Source organism: Schistocerca nitens, chromosome 2 (genome assembly GCF_023898315.1).
Source record: "Schistocerca nitens isolate TAMUIC-IGC-003100 chromosome 2, iqSchNite1.1, whole genome shotgun sequence".
In the NCBI taxonomy this organism is placed as follows: domain Eukaryota; kingdom Metazoa; phylum Arthropoda; class Insecta; order Orthoptera; family Acrididae; genus Schistocerca; species Schistocerca nitens.
Genome location: NC_064615.1, coordinates 1,059,320,260 through 1,059,334,506, shown reverse-complemented (window position 1 = coordinate 1,059,334,506; position 14,247 = coordinate 1,059,320,260). Strand labels below are relative to the sequence as shown.

The following is a 14,247-nucleotide window of genomic DNA, read 5'->3' as shown; positions in this document are numbered from 1 at the left end:
ATCCATGCCCGAGGCAGGATTCGAACCTGCGACCGTAGCGGTCGTGCGGTTCCAGACTGTAGCGCCTTTAACCGCTCGGCCACTCCGGCCGGCACTAGCACTTGGTAATGGGGTGTAAAAGGTCGAGGATTTAGTTCCAGAGAACATTTTTTAAAAAAAAGGTTTCAAGCGTTTGGACGAAGAATGTGCTAATCCACCAAATCATATTTTATTAAATTCATAGAAAAACACATGAATACAAGAATGCAAAAAAAAAATCTAATAAGCGCTTGTTACTGGTATGCGGCGCTTTCGGAAACGTAACAGATAATTTGAACAGACAAATCCCTTCCAAACTGACTGTCAGCACCATCTTCCGGCACTCCCTTCAGTTTCGACAGGCTTCCGCAGGAGTCCCTGTGATTATCAGAAATCAAGAGAGATAATAACCAGTGTCTCAAACAAGAAGCAAGTGATACTGGAGGCGACGCACGATAAAGAAGAGACTACAGCTGTGTGGTAACGAAGCATGCAACCAATCAGAATACAGCTCTCTCCCACCAAAGGCGGGGCATGCCAATCAGCCGCTAAGATAAGAGTGCCGGAGGTTGTGTGGGAGTGGGTGGTGTAGGAGGAGGAGGAGGGGAGGCTCGAGCGGCTCCTTTTAAACCCTGGGGACGCGCAGAGCTGCGCACCATCTGGCAAGCTGCGCCGGCGCAGTACGCCGTGGCGTGATGAGATTTCTTCTCGAGTTCACTGGGGGTAGGTATACAGTCTCCACTGTGTGCGTTGGCTACGAGTTCTGCTACCGATCCGGTAGCTCTCTTACTACGAAACTGGGCACCAACTTCCCGGTATATTGCGAAGGAGACTTCGTCGATCGCGCTGTCCTCGTTACAAACGGCGAAATTCTGTTGAAATTTTGCGTTGTCTACATTACATCGTGTTCAAACAGGTTTCATTTCCTCGTCTATTATTGTACATCACTATGCAGGATGTTTGTTTTCATGTGAGATAATTAAATATCTCCAAAACGACGCATCGTAGGAAGAGTAAAACGTTGTAAGTGAAAAGTTAATGTTAGTAAAGGGGACCCTTTTTCTGTGCTACAGTTGGCCACATCCTAAACACCCCTACTGCGAGGGGGGGGGGGGGGGAACTTCGTATTTTCAAATAGGAACCCCTCTCCCTTCCATTTTATTGCATATTCGGATTCTACGCCAAAAATACGTACGGTTTACTCAAATCATTGTTTCCCATTCGTGATAGATAGCTCTATAATCAACAAATATCAAATTCCCAGGTTTTACAATTAAGAACAGACGTATTTCATTCCCCATTGCCGGCCGTTGTGGCCGAGCGATTCTAGGCGCTTCAGCCTGGAACCGCGCGACCGCTACGGTTGCCGGTTCGAATCCTGCCTCGGGCATGGATGTGTGTGATGTCCGTAGGTTAGTTAGTAGTTAGTAGTTATAAGTTCTAGGAGACTGATGACGTGAGACGTTAAGTCCCACGGTGCTCAGAGCCACTTGAGCCATTCCACATTTCTTTTACGATGTAAATATAAACCCTCGTGTACTAACAGTTGATATTTATGTTCTAAATTTACTTTATTGTTACATATTTGATTTTCCAGTGCACTTTGGTAAGCCGTTTCAATGACTGTTTATAAACTACGTTTAACGCGATCCAGAAACAACAACGTGGATGTGATAGCTTTCTGTTCCGATAGGATGCTTGATTTCGGTGAATCCCCTTGCCTCTTGCCATTGGGGTGCTTCATTTCGTTGAGTATCCATCGCAGGTGCGCCAGTTACTGTCACTTGATGGACATTTTACCTTATTGCAATCGCTGTGGTCTGTATTTCGCCGTAGCCGTATAGCAGATACCGCGACAGTTACGGCAGTTGGATGGAAACACACACCGGAGCCACTCACGTTGAAGGCGGGGTCGAGGTTGGCCAAAATCAAGTACAGTATTCCCGTTGGTTTGGGGACTCATCACAATCAACCCCGGAGGGAGTAGAAAACTACATTACATCACAAGAAGTTTATGTTTAGTCATATTATTTGTACTGTGCAATCACATTTGCAACATTCAAGTAACGGTTGAACATCAGCATCAACCGTTAGAAGACATATGTTTACATTTAAATTACAAATGAAATGCAGAATCAGATGCGTTGGCTCGTAATTGCAAAAACAGACACACTTGATATTTGTCGATTACAGCGTAACCTGTCATGCATGGGAAATAATGGTTTTGGCCTAGAATCCGAAAACGCAATAAAAATTGGGACGGGGGTAGGGTGTTCCCATTTGAAAATGCAAAGTTGACCCCGGTGACGCAGGAGGGATGTTTACGAGGTGGCCAGTTGTAGCACAGGCATATGTCTCCTTAACTAGTATTAAGTTTTCAGCTAGAACATTTTATCATACGATGCGTCGTTTTGGAGATATTTATTTCTCTCGCGTTAAAACAAACACCGTTATAAAATTGGAATGAGCTATGAGTTGATCAAGAAGGCTTTAATGTTTAACTCCTATTTTCGGGGAATACACCAGTATAAACACAGGATAACATACGTCACCAGCAGAAAATTGCTCCTATCGGAGTACAAAAAGTGTGAATATGTTCCTGTTCATTTAAAAAAGACTGTGACTGAAAAGTGACTGCCTCACTCTACCTTTCTCAATAACTTTAAAAATTTTCTCGATCTTTGTAGCATTCTAGCATGCTAACTTATTCACGCCCTTTTTTAACATGCAAGTAACATGTAACTCCCACAAGCACGCCTCGCTGTAACTCGCTCACATCCGTTAATCCATCGCCGTGAGACGCTCATACCGATCCACTCCTACTTGCCCATTCTCACTCACTCATTCAGCCAAACTCACTGTCACTATCTCATTGTATTTCTCTGTCACTGTCTCTCACAGCCGCAGTCTCCTTCGTTCCATCCCACTCTCTCACTGTCGCTGTCTCCCCTTTGCTAACTCTCAGTGTTACTTTCTCATTCATTCCTTCCCACTGCTGCTGCCTCTTCTCACTGTTATTACGTATCTCTCTTCCTCATTGTCATCGTCATATACTCGGTGTCTCATTCCCCCTCTCTTTATTATACTCCCTCTGGCTCCTAATCCTTCACAGTTTTCTTAGCACTGTTCTGTCACTGTCAACTGTTGCACTCACTCAGTCCCTCTCTTTCCCCCACACTGTCATTGTCTCCTTCACTCTTTCTACACTTTTGTCTATAACTTCCAGTATTTAACACTTTTCCATCTCTTTCCCACTGATACTGTATCCTTCTCTCTCATCACAATATATTCGCATGCTAAAACTTTTGGGAAAAATTTTAAAGTTGCTGACGAAGGCAGAATGAGGCAGCTTGTACCCCACTTGTCAGTCAGAGTCTTATAAATAAACAGGAACATATTCGCATTTCTTGTGCTCCGATAGGAGCATTTTTCCTCTGATTTCCCTCTTTCACTCATATAAAAAGATCTTTTCGGGTGAGTAAAGGTGATAGTTTACTTATATGTAATTGAAATAACGCAAAACTGATTTCACCTGTGGACTGGATATTACGTGCAAAACAATTTTGCGTATGCCTCAAGTACAACATGTGGTTCCCAGAACCCTTTTTATGATAATGGAGACACATGATAGCATATTTTTCCATGCTACGTCACTTTATAAACTACATTTTCGCCTCACATCGAATTTTACGTGTGTGTTTTACGTATACAACTTTGAACGTCTGTATTTCGCAAACGGACCAAGGTATCAAGAAAATTTGTAAGGTTCTTCGAGATTGAGATCTTAGAAATATAGTGCAAAAATTAGAGCCGTTTGTTGTACATAGCCGTCTAGGAATCAGAGCTCAATTTTGTTACCCAAAAAGCAAGTTTTTGGAGTGTTTCTCGATAATGGATAAAGATATTAGAAAACGGAAAGATGGTATTTCTGGATAAATGCCTAGAAAATATATCGTTAAAATTTGAGAAATTTTCTGCATTTATTTATTATTCAGATTTCGCTTTTTATCGGATTTTGGTGCATATTTTACGTGTAGCGTAGGGTAACTTTTAAATTCTGTACCACGGCAATGGATAACGAAATCTAGAACATTTTCAATCCTCTTCGAAATAAGGATTTTAGGATTATAAAGAAAAATTTCAGCTATATACTGGTCATATCTCTTTTGGAACCCCCGGCCTGGTTTCAGTACGGAAAAGATGGTAAAACCAGCTTGTCTTTAGGTTTTCTAAGGAACCACCCGTGAACTAATCGTGTCACTAATTGTACCTCCATAAACCTCTGTAGATCTGATCAAAGGCAAAAAGAACGAACTGATTTCCTCCACTTGTCTAAGCTGAGGGAAGTGTTTCGTATTCGTACTTGGACCCTGTTCTGTCGGATAGTGACACTATGAAGATCCTTCTAAGGTTATACAGAAGGTCCCTAACACGAGGGCTATCCAAAAGACTTCACCCTAACTTGCGATCACAAAGAGAACCTGAAATATGAGCACTGGGAACAATTTAGTTTTTGTGCGCGGCGTTTTTGGAACATATTGGTAAGCCCACTGTTGCACACTTACCGATAACGGAGCTATTAGTTTCACCCCCGTCAAACCTTACAAGTAGCCTGTAACTAGAAATACCCACCAACCAAAATTAAGGCGTCATCTTTCCATTTAGGCTGCATTTGTTTTGAGTAATGTTTCGTAATACAACTAGTTTAGGCTCATTTAGTCCTTATCGAGTGTTTAGGCATAAATGTGGCAGAGTCTTCACGTGATTTTCAAATATTACGAATCTGTATAGCTTTTTAAATCAGCTATAACGTTATTACATAATGTTTATGCGTTAAACACTTCCATACCTAAATATTTGGTTGTTGTTGTTGTTGTGATCTTCAATCCTGGTTTGATGCAGCTCTCCATACTACTCTATACTGTGCAGGCTGCTCCATATCCCAGTACGTACTGCAGCCCACATACTTCTGAATCTGCTTAGTGTATTCATCTCTTGGTCTCCCTCTACGATTTTTACCCTCCACGCTGCCCTCCAGTACTAAATTGCAGATCCCTTGATGCCTCAGAACATGTCCTACCAACCGATCCCTTCTTCTAGTCAAGTTGTGCCACAACCTCCTCTTCTCCGCAATTCTATTTAATACCTCCTCATTAGTTATGTGATTTAACCATCTAATCTTCAGCATTCTTCAGTAGCACCACATTTCGAAAGCTTCTGTTCTCTTCTTGTCCAAACTATTTATCGTCCATGTTACACTCCATACAAATACTTTCAGAAACGACTTCCTGACACTTAAATCTATACTCGATGTTAACAAATTTCTCTTCTTCAGCAACGCTTTCCTTGCTATTGCCAGTCTACATTTTATATCCTCTCTACTTCGACCATCATCATTTATTTTGCTCCCCAAATAGCAAAACTCCTTTACTACTTTAAGTGTGCCATTTCCTAATCTAATTCCCTAAGCATCACCCGAGTTAACTCAACTACATTCCATTATCCTCGTTTTACTTTTGTTGATGTTCATTTTTATCCTTCTTTCAAGACACTGTCCATTCCGTTCAACTGCTCTTCGAAGTCCTTTGCTGTCTTTGACAGAATTACAATGTCATCGGTGAACCTCAAAGTTTTTATTTCTTCTCCATGGATTTTAATACCTACTCCGAATTTATCTTTTGTTTCCTTTACTGCTTGCTCAACATACAGATTGAATAATATTGGGGAGGGCTACAACCCTGTCTCACTCCCTTCCCAACCACTGCATCTCAATCATGTCCCTCGACTCTTATAACAGCCATCTGGTTTCTGTACAAATAGTAAACAGCCTTTCGCTCCCTGTATTTTACCCCTGCCACCTTTAGAATTTGAAAGACAGTATTCCAGTCAAGACTGTCAAAAGCTAAGTCTACAAGTTGTAGAAACATAGGTTTGCCTTTTCTTAATCTAGCTTCTAAGATAAGCCGTAGGATCAGTATTGCCTCACATGTTCCAACGTTTCTACGGAATCCAAACTGATCCTCCCTGAGGTCGGCTTCTACCAGTTTTTCCATTCGTCTGTAAAGTATTCGCGCTATTATTTTGCAGCCGTGACTTATTAAACTTATAGTTCGGTAATTTTGACATCTGTGAACACCTGCTTTCTTTGGAATTGGAATTATTATATTCTTCTTGAAGTCTGATGGTATTTCGCCTGTCTCTAAAGCAAAGGTCACCCTTGTTGGCAGGTCAACAGGAAGCAACTCGTGCACATGGGTACTTTTGTGCAAATGTGTTTGAATTCCTAAGGAACAAACTCCCTTCCGACGCCTCTTCAAATGGTTCAAATGGCTCTGAGCACTATGGGACTCAACTTCTGAGGTCATTAGTCCCCTAGAACTTAGAACTAGTTAAACCTAACTAACCTACGGACATCACAAACATCCATGCCCGAGGCAGGATTCGAACCTGCGACCGTAGCGGTCTTGCAGTTCCAGACTGCAGCGCCTTTAACCGCACGGCCACTTTGGCCGGCCCGACGCCTCTTCCTATTGTCCCGTCTGCCTCACCTCAGTTTCCAGTAAGGTCTTTGAATCCATCCTCTCCCCTCGTATCCATCAGCACCTTACTCAACACCACCTCCTCCCCCTCACCCAGTGTGGCTTCCGACCCTCCTTCTCTGCCGAAGGCTAACTCCTTAACCTCTTCCACCTTCTCTCCCTCCAGCTTAACTCCTGTCACTCCACAATTTTTGTTTCCCTCGACCCCCAAAATGCCTATGACTATGTAAGGCATCCTGGCCTCGTCTTTAAACTCCAAATCTACGCCCTGCCTATCAATTTTCTCCATATGCTCGTTTCCTTCCTCTCACGCCATCCTTCCTATGTCACCCTCCACAATACCAACTCCTGTATCTTTTATCACACTGCTGGCGTCTACCAGGGCTCCATCCTCTCCCCTATCTCCTATACACCACTGATATACCCAAGCCACCCCCCCCCTGTCCATCTTCTCTAATATGCTTATGACACTGCCTTCCTGGCTCTCTGTCCTACCCTTCAACACTCCCAGTGCACTCTCCAAACCCACCTTTACCAGTTCACCACTTGGTGTAACCTGTGGTTCCTTCATCTCAACCCCTCCAAAATCCAGGCAAACATCATAGGCCGCACCACCTGCTCCTTCAATCTCCAGGATTCCTACACCATTTATGGTCATCCGATCCAGCTCACCCCCACTCTGAGATACCTTAGCCTCACCCTCACCCGTCACCTCACTTGGGCCACTCACCTCCTGACCATCCAGCAGAAAGCCCATTGCTGCCTCTGCCTCCTGAAACTCCTGTCCGGCCAGACATGGGGATTGCAACCTTCCACCATCCTCCATACCTACAAATCCCTCATCTGTGCTATCCTCTGTTATGCCAGCGTTGCTTGGATCTCTGACCCCACCCACTTTTACAAGGCCCTCCAAATCCTCAAACACCATGCGCTCTGTCTTGCCTTCTGCATCTGCTTTCCTTCCCCCACATGGCTCCTGTATGACCTCATGCCCTTCCCCCACCTCCTCCTTTTCCTCCAACATCTCCGCATCCTCTACACTGTGTGCAGGCTTGATCCCCCCAACCCCTGGTTTCCTCCCTCCTCTCCACACCCCACCCATTGCGGTGCCTCTATCACTGTATCCCTCACTCTCTCCACTTCACACCCTCCATATCTTTCATCAGGGCAATTTGCAGAAACTCCCTCGCCCGAATGTTGAATTTTGCTGTGACATCTACTCTTCCTTCCAACTGTAACCTGGCCTTGTTCCCCCACCCCCACCCTCCCCAGGGCCCACTTTTTCTTCTCCCCTGCTCCTCCCAGACCGGATTTTTCTCCTTCACTCCCTAAGACCTGCACCTCCCTCCCCCTCCCCCCCCTGAGCTGTTTTCCTCTCCTGTCCCTTCCCTCCGCAGCCCTCCTTTGGGGCGCCCCCCACCTCATCCTCCTTTCTCTCCCCTCCTCTTCGCCTCCTTTCCCCTTCTTCTGATTTCCCTTGTCCCACATGCTTGCAGATCCTACCAGATTTTTAATCGTTATCAGTGTGTTGTGTTAGGGCTGTGTTTTGGTGCCGTTATACAATGTCATCTAGTGATGTGGTTTTAATTGTGTGCTCATCCTGTTTTTCGTCCGTGACTGTTCCTTGCTACACCGTCCATCAGATGGCTGTTTTACTCATCCTACGAATTGTTGTGCTCCAGCAGTACTTTGCCTGGTGGCTTTTAATGTAGTGTGTAGTTTTTCGTGTACCATACTTTTTTAGATTTTTATCACCGATTTACAGTCACCGCTTTGTATTCCTTCTTTTCTTCTGTTTCGCCTTTTTTGCTTCTATATTCTGCCATGTTATCTTCTTTATATTGTTTTTAAATGTCTTCCTGTCTATTTATGTCTCTCGGCTGAAGAGCAGTGCTTATGCTGCTACCTGTCGGCCCCTGATGAGGAATGAAAATGAAAGTAAAGAAAAAAAAGGCAAGGGATTAGAGTGTCATTCACGTCTTCCCAACGTGCGTGTGGTTAATACGCAAACATGCAAACGTGCTGTTATTCTTTTCTTGGCTGCCTAAGGGCAAACACCAACATACATTCATCCGTGAATGGAGAATGTCCATGGAGCAGCATGTCTATCGAAAACCATCGTGGTGGAATGCAGCTCCAAGGGATACTCCCCTGCTTCTTGATAAAACACGTCCCCATATTGCAAATGTCGTGACGTAGAAGTTGTTGTTGTTGTTGTGGTCTTCAGTCCTGAGACTGGTTTGATGCAGCTCTCCATGCTACTCTATCCTGTGCAAGCTTCTTCATCTCCCAGTACCTACTGCAACCTACATCCTTCTGAATCTGCTTAGTGTATTGATCTCTTGGTCTCCCTCTACGATTTTTACCCTCCACGCTGCCCTCCAATGCTAAATTTGTGATCCCTTGATGCCTCAGAACATGTCCTATCAACGGATCCCTTCTTCTAGTCAAGTTGTGCCACAAACTTGTCTTCTCCCCAATCCTATTCAATACCTCCTCATTAGTTACGTGATCTACCCACCTTATCTTCAGCATTATTCTGTAGCACCACATTTCGAAAGCTTCTATTCTCTTCTTGTCCAAACTATTTATCGTCCATGTTTCACTTCCATACATGGCTACACTCCATACAAATACTTTCAGAAACGACTTCCTGACACTTAAATCTATACTCGATGTTAACAAATTTCTCTTCTTCAGAAACGATTTCCTTGCCATTGCCAGTCTACATTTTATATCCTCTCTACTTCGACCATCATCAGTTATTTTACTCCCTAAATAGCAAAACTCCTTTACTACTTTAAGTGTCTCACTTCCTAATCTAATCCCCTCAGCATCACCCGATTTAATTAGACTACATTCCATTATCCTCGTTTTGCTTTTGTTGATGTTCATCTTATATCCTCCTTTCAAGACACTGTCCATTCCGTTCAACTGCTCTTCGAAGTCCTTTGCTGTCTCTGACAGAATTACAATGTCATCGGCGAACCTCAAAGTTTTTACTTCTTCTCCATGAATTTTAATACCTACTCCGAATTTTTCTTTTGTTTCCTTTACTGCTTGCTCAATACACAGATTGAATAACATCGGGGAGAGGCTACAACCCTGTCTCACTCCTTTCCTAACCACTGCTTCCCTTTCATGTCCCTCGACTCTTATAACTGCCATCTGCTTTCTGTACAAATTGTAAATAGCCTTTCGCTCCCTGTATTTTACCCCTGCCACCTTCAGAATTTGAAAGAGAGTATTCCAGTTAACGTTGTCAAAAGCTTTCTCTAAGTCTACAAATGCTAGAAACGTAGGTTTGCCTTTTCTTAATCTTTCTTCTAAGATAAGTCGTAAGGTTAGTATTGCCTCAATGCCAACTAAAGCAGGAGATACTTGAGCACCCATCCTACAGACCTGATCTCTCCCCATGCGACCATCACGCGTTCGGTCCCTTACGAAAACCTTGATTGGTCGATGATTTCTGCCTTACGAAGATGTGCAGCTCGCAGTTTCAGATTTCCGCACGCAATAGGACACCGTGTTTTATCAAAAGGGTATTTAAAGCTGGTGTGTCGGTGGGACAATTGCCTCAACACTCATGGCGATTTTTGCTTATTGGCATACAGATTCTGGACAGTACGGGCTTAGAACGAAAACTTTTTGATCGGCCTTGTAAGTACCCTTGTTATATTGCAAACGTACCTACTACAAAGTTATTGTAGCTGTAACAATTTTTCGTTCCAGAGATCTGTTTAATTGTATCATAACGTTATAGTTACTTCACTCTTTTTATCGTTGGTGGTGGACTAAAGCCTGGCGTGTTCGTAGGCCAGACCAGTCTGCACTTGACATGCACTGGACACGCTTGTAATGGAGTACCATACGCGCGTCTCTATTTCTGTCATTCTCTGTCTTATCCAGCAAGGCGGTGCAGTACTTAAGACATTCGTATAGTTTACGGAAAGGGGGTGGGGGGGGGGGGAGAAAAGTCAAAATCCCGTCCCGTTCTCCTTATTTACTATCTTCGTGGGCTTCCCAAACCACTCCAGGAGATTGTTACCGCAGTACTTTAAAATAACACAGAGCACTCGTTTCCGTCATCCAACTTCTGTATAACGACCACAGCGTCGAAAGAATGCTAAACATAACTATTTCGTCGCGCGGGGTAGCCGTGCGGTCTAGGGTGCCTTGCCACGGTTAGCGCGTCTCCAACCCTGTCAGAGTTTCAATCCCTCTGTCAGGCATGTGCCTGTGTCTGTGTGTGTGTGTGTGTGTGTGTGTGTGTGTGTGTGTGTGTTGCCCATAGCGTATGTTAGTTTAAGTTAGATCAAGTTGTGTGTAAGCCTAGGGACCGATGACCTTAGCAATTTGTGCCCTTAGGAACTTACCACAAATTTCCAAATAACCATCCCTCCTTGACTCTGATTAGAACACAGGACAGCATTGAGATCGTTGTGAGCAGCTATTTGTCTCCCTCCTTATTTTTCTGTACGTATTTGTGAGAGATAATTTTTCACTTTCACCGCAAGCGTAGTTCCTTATGGTGCTGTATGTGGAAACTGATGCGTCCGCTCCTGACGTTTCCATTAGTAGCGAAAGCATTGTTGAAACGGCATCTGTAAACTCTATTGTTTATATCTTTGTGCAGGATAAATTTTTATATTTGTACCATACACTGTCGACATGAAGAAAGATTTATTGGTATAGTGCAACGCAGCACGTATGCGACCTACATGCAGGGTGTCACGGTTACGGACATTTTTGTCCCGACTTCCAGACGAGACACAATTTTGCTAGAATTTTCTGATTTTGAGAGAACTGAAGCACGACATGTTTTAACTGTAAAAAATCATTCCACAGCCAAGATTGCATAAAACATTTCTTTGTTTAAGGCAACTGGTTTCAACAGACTTCGCTGTCATTTTCAGGTCTTAAAACACTTTTTGTTGTAAAACAAGTTCATTTTACACATACTTACGAAGAAGATGTCAAGTGCATGTAAATCAGCACATTTATCGACTTTGTGCGTGAGGTTCAGCTTAAAATAAACATGTTTTACAACAAAGAAAGTTTAAGAGATGATGACATGGAAGTCTGTTGAAACCGGTTGTCTTAGATAAAGGAATAATTTATGCGTACTTGGCCTGTTGAATGGCTTTTATCCTGTTTCGTTCAGATTTAGCAAAATACTGTTATGAGCTTGGCTCAAGTAGTGAAGTAACGTCATCTGTTAGCGCAACATGTAAATGCAGTCTCATTTTTATTATGTCAGCAAGTTTATGTTAACAAGGTATCTCATAGATGGCGTTGCATGTTGCGTATCCTGCATCGAAGAAGCAAGAACCTTCTAGATCAAGCGCCACATTCGAGAAAATACCGGACTTCTCCATTAGTACGGGACTAGAACTATTTAAGTAGCGCCACGCGGAAGAATCGGGCGGTTCCATTAGAATAGTGATATGATTAGGCGATTCTTTCTAAACCTAATACGGATACTGAGTGCAAGTCAGTAATATTTGAAGTGTTTACTGTGGGTATATAGGACGTGAAGTGGATAATGAAATGTACTTTGATGACTAAAGTCTTACTGTCGACTGTTTACAGTCTAATAAACTTATCTTATCATAGCTTACGAAAATGCCTAACTATGGGAAGATGAAATGTCACTTTTCGGATGATAATACAAAAGAGTGGTCTTTTGTCGCAAAAGAACGTACGGAAATGTCAACAGCTAAAATTATACCAGTATTTGTTTTCCATCTGTGGTGTCACCGCCAGACACCGCACTTGCTAGGTGGTAGTCTTTAAATCGGCCGCGGTCCGTTAGTATACGTCGGACCCGCGTGTCGCCACTGTCAGTGATTGCAGACCGAGCGCCGCCACACGGCAGGTCTAGAGAGACTTCCTAGCACTCGCCCCAGTTGTACAGCCGACTTTGCTAGCGATGGTTCACTGACAAATTACGCTCTCATTTGCCGAGACGATTGTTAGCATAGCCTTCAGCTACGTCATTTGCTACGACCTAGCAAGGCGCCATTATCATTTGCTATTTATACCGTCAGACCGATGTTCACCAATTATGGATTAAAGTTAAGTATTCCAGCAGCTACGTACGTTTTTTGTTAGTCTCATTTCATTGTCCTGTTCCAGACCTCACGCCAGCCTGCGTGAGCTTAAACGCGTGCCTTTCGGCTATCTCACAGTGGCTTGGCTGTCGTGCCAAGTCACAACACCATCCCCGCACACAAAGCCACTGTGGAAAGAGTATTTTCGCTGATGTCGGCCCAGTAGAGTGTAGAAAGGAATCGACTGCTGCCACGGACTATGGAATCAGTCTCACATTGCCAGTTTAATTACAAGTTGACTTGCATCGAGTCTTATATATACGTAAAAGAAAAAAAAAAAGATGAGCTGAAAAAGGTGAAATCTTCTGAGAAATATGGTGTACCAATTACTTCTGCCGCAACAAGTTTCATGTAATAGTGTTCTAAGTAAAAAGTAATTATAATAAATAAATTTTCTACTTCATTTCTAGACCCCCATCTGAGAAATATGGTGTACCAATTACTTCTGCCGCAACAAGTTTCATGTAATAGTATTCTAAGTAAAAAGTAATTATATTAAATAAATTTTCTACTTCATTTCTAGACCCCCATCTGAGAAATATGGTGTACCAATTACTTCTGCCGCAACAAGTTCCATGTAATAGTGTTCTAAGTAAAAAGTAATTATATTAAATAAATTTTCTACTTCATTTCTAGACCCCCATCTGAGAGTGTTCCGACGAGGTGCCATACAACCCTACCCATATGGAAGACGAATGCCGGATTAATGTACACAAACGTTACACGCCAGCCATCCTGGGTGTGATTTTCAGGTGTCTGTTCAAAGCTGCTCTGGCAAAATCAGAGCTGCCTTTCCAATTAGATTTCATATAACCATTGCAAACACACTTAAGATAGAGAATAAACTGATGATGCTAAGATTATTCTGTGACAACTACACATCAAGTAAATGAAAATAAACATAAACACCACAAGGAAAGAAATATTTCCTGCATCTGGTACATACCACAACATCATTTCGCAATCCAGTTGTGAACCAGGTTCGACGTTCGTCATCTGCGTTCCGTCTCAGTTTATTAATTTCCATAAAAGAAAGGAAAGTCGACAATATAGTGTAGCTCGTCAGCTCAGTTGCTTCGAGCTGCGTAAAATAGAAATCAGCAGTAGTTCTACACAAGCAACTATCCTAATATTCTGAAAGGTCACGGGAAGTAGAATCAGAATGGTCAAACTAATACACTCCTGGAAATGGAAAAAAGAACACATTGACACCGGTGTGTCAGACCCACCATATTTGCTCCGGACACTGCGAGAGGGCTGTACAAGCAATGATCACACGCACGGCACAGCGGACACACCAGGAACCGCGGTGTTGGCCGTCGAATGGCGCTAGCTGCGCAGCATTTGTGCACCGCCGCCGTCAGTGTCAGCCAGTTTGCCGTGGCATACGGAGCTCCATCGCAGTCTTTAACACTGGTAGCATGCCGCGACAGCGTGGACGTGAACCGTATGTGCAGTTGACGGACTTTGAGCGAGGGCGTATAGTGGGCATGCGGGAGGCCGGGTGGACGTACCGCCGAATTGCTCAACACGTGGGGCGTGAGGTCTCCACAGTACATCGATGTTGTCGCCAGTGG

At 43.5% G+C, this 14,247-nt stretch overlaps 1 long non-coding RNA gene across 1 annotated transcript; it reads left to right on the top strand.

The window, feature by feature from the left end:
- Positions 1-611: 611 nt before the first annotated feature.
- Positions 612-13,002, top strand: LOC126234787 (uncharacterized). Its single transcript, XR_007544775.1, has 2 exons — positions 612-741; positions 12,696-13,002. It is a non-coding gene; the product is annotated as an uncharacterized LOC126234787 (long non-coding RNA).
- Positions 13,003-14,247: the final 1,245 nt, after the last annotated feature.